This window comes from Diaphorina citri, unplaced genomic scaffold, assembly GCF_000475195.1.
Source record: "Diaphorina citri unplaced genomic scaffold, Diaci psyllid genome assembly version 1.1 scaffold5754, whole genome shotgun sequence".
NCBI classification, from domain to species: Eukaryota; Metazoa; Arthropoda; class Insecta; order Hemiptera; family Psyllidae; genus Diaphorina; species Diaphorina citri.
The window spans coordinates 2,367-5,628 of record NW_007383130.1 but is presented as its reverse complement, the minus strand read 5'-3'; the positions used below and the strand labels follow the sequence as shown (position 1 = coordinate 5,628).

The 3,262-nt window shown below is 34.9% G+C and overlaps 1 pseudogene; it reads right to left on the bottom strand.

The window, feature by feature from the left end:
* Positions 1-224: 224 nt before the first annotated feature.
* Positions 225-2,770, bottom strand: LOC103521703 (annotated as a pseudogene).
* Positions 2,771-3,262: the final 492 nt, after the last annotated feature.

Genomic DNA, 3,262 nt, shown 5'->3' with positions numbered 1-3,262 from the left:
TCTTTCCTGGTATGGTCCAAGGACAAGGACTAAACTGTTATGATTAGGTGAAAATCAGACAGCAGACAGTCGCCCCATCCAGATATTAACTAAAGTCAATGTTGCTTTACCTTTATCTCATAAAGGTAAGAGGTGTAAAGAAAAATGGGAATGGACAAAATTGTTAATTTTTTGGAAGAAATTTTTCCAAGTCCAAAAAGTACCTACTGAAAATTTTGAAAAAAAAAAAAAAAAAAAAAAAAAAAAAAAAAAAACTTGTAGGTAATGTTAAGTTGAGAATGACAGAATAAATGGATTGAATTCATATCATTTGAAAAAGAAAATTGTTTAAATATTCCTGATAACTTACCCTCACAACATCAATGGGAGTTGAAGCAACAGCACTGCCCAGACTAGCAATAAAACTTGATCTGAAAATTGATAATAATTAAGACTTAAGCCTGGGATCACAATCACTTTTATTATTATTATTATTTATTTATTTTTTTATTATTTTTTTTTTACTTTTTTAAATCCTGATGTAGACAGAATGGACACAAAGTGGCTTTACAACATCAAATGTATCAGATTCAGATGGGTAGAAGAGCTCACTGTGTGAGAATCCTGCAATAAACCTTCCACTGGATCACTGAAGTTAAGTAAGTAAGCCAGGTTCAATGTGATGATACCCATGTACATAAATGTGACAAGCAGTTCCCTCTAAAAACTTCTGGCTTTTGGTTTTTCTTTCAACTTACATGAAATGATTGGCCATGCTGTCTCCAAAATATTTTATCAGCTTCAGCTTACAGAAGTCATACACTGGTAGTTCAACAGCTGCAATGACTGCTGCACGATAAGCTGTAGCACTGACTCCCTGTGGAAATAATAACAATGATAATCAGAATAAACTATTAAGTACCTAGAATGTAGAAATAAGCTCGTAGGTGCCTATACTTTTACAACCTACTCATAGAATTATTGTTTGCAAAGATAGACTTTTTTTTTTTTTTTTTTTTTTTCGGATAAGGCGTTTTAACACAGGAATACCCTGGTCGTTCACGCCGGAAAGATAGACTTTAATTTCTATTGTGCTACATTTTTTTTTTTTTTTGACCACATCTGTAGGGTTGGCAATACTGCTTGCCAGAATACCAGCTGCTACAGCACATCCACATTCACCACAATATCTTCCTGGCCCAGTTTTCTCAACAATGAAATTCTTCCATGAGTAGTTATGTCCCAAACTTAATTGTTCCATAGGTGGCTTGGTCTTTATGACTGCAGGACTGATTTCTACAAGTACATAATGATTATAATATCAGTAAGTAAGTATCTAATTAATCAAATTTATATTAATGAAACATGATCATGAAATACATACAGATTCACAAAGGAGGAGTACTAATGTTGTTTGTTCTTCTTCGTTCTATTTTTTTTTTATTTAACTGCATGGATACTACCACACTCACCCACTGTGTAAAGCCCAGAATCCATCTTTTCTGGAGATTCTGTAAAAGGACATCTGTCATACCACGGTACTTCAGATGTAGCATACTGCTGATCCTAACTTGCTGACCCTGAACTTGAAGACGTGTTTGGCGGTGTCAATTGGGAAAGTTCCTTAATAACATAGATAATAATAATAATAACGAGTTTTAATTCATTAACAGTGGTCCTTACAACTTTAGTGATTTTGGAGTATCTATATTTAAACTTGAATGTCAGATACAGATATCGGTAAATATTTTTTAAGCAAGCTGGAAACTCACACTGTGTGACCATAGACCATGTGTATGTGTATGACTGTATAGGTAAGTAAAATATCTGATATTGACAACCCCCAGTACAGTTCTAGAAGTTTAATGCCTAAATTCTATAATACTTTATTAAGAAAATTTCAATGCTACAAATCTTACCAAATTCAGCAGTAATTGAAGCAAGACCTCCGTAAATGAAAGGTCTCCAATCACTATTTCCCATTGAATTCTTCAATCAATTCTGTGCACAAACAAAGAAAATAATACTTTATTCAACAGATGAGTGAGTTGGGTAATAAATAAAACTGATCTCAGGGCTTTATAGAACATAGAGAACTTCTCACTTTGCAAGGGGTAACCCCTCTTGAATGGAAGGTTAAACTGGATTACCTGAAAGCATTCCTAGGTAGATCTACCACCTAACCCTTGGAACTCTAGAGCTATTAGTATCTGGTCAAATGAATAGTTATCATGAGGTCAAATAATTAAAAAGTTGAAGGTAAAATTACATGCCTCTGCTGGGGATCAAACCCACATCCCTTGATACTATACTAGACAGGCATTTCGATCACTTTTCCATTTGATTAGTGATAATAGTGAAGTGCTATGAAAGAACTAAAACAAATCAAGTCTTACCAAAATGTTACACCTTGGGTTTCAAACAAAGGGGGGAATGTGCAATCTTGGTGTTATTGATAATAAATATGATAAGATTATAACTGCTACAATCCTCTGGCCTTGCTCAATGAACTTCTGAAAACATCAGACAAATAACTGCTTTGTTTCTTATAGATAGGTATCAGTTTTGAAATGATTTGTTTATTAGTCTTATCACACTGGGGGATTTACCCTCCATTTAGTGACAGGCTAAGAAACTCCTATACCCACTGCCTCACATTAGTTCACCCAGCCAGAGTGGGACTGGGAAAAGCCAACAGCACTTGATTGCCAAGTTGCTCAGTGCTCACCTATCCGGATACCCAACCATACACAGGGTTGCTTAACTTACCTGAGATTCTTGAGATCTTGAGAGTTTGAACAGGGTTCGGATGAACTTGTAGATCTGTCTATGCTCCGGTGGGTATCTGTCATAGTCCTCTGGGACTGGGTCTCTCTGGAAAACAAAAAACAAAATCCAAATTGGGAAATGTTAAGTGTACCTATTTTATTATGGGCCTGATGAATTACTTTTGATAAAGGATGAATTATTTATTTCCCTTTGGTAACACCACAAGGATCAAAATATTTCATGCCAGTGAAACATGATTATTTATAATTTTGTGGTCTTTTTGTTGTTATTCCCCCAGTGGTAATAAATAATATTCCCAATTATACAGACCAACATATGGCTGATGGCATACTGCTTCTGATTTGACCAAGGTAAAATGACAGCATTGTGCATTCTCCTGTAAGCCACCCAAACTCCCTTTATCAATTATCTATTTTGGTAATTGGAGAAAAGCAAGAGCAAATAGTTAAAATGAGTTTTCTTACAGTAAGTGGGTGTAGTTTCTCATCAAAGA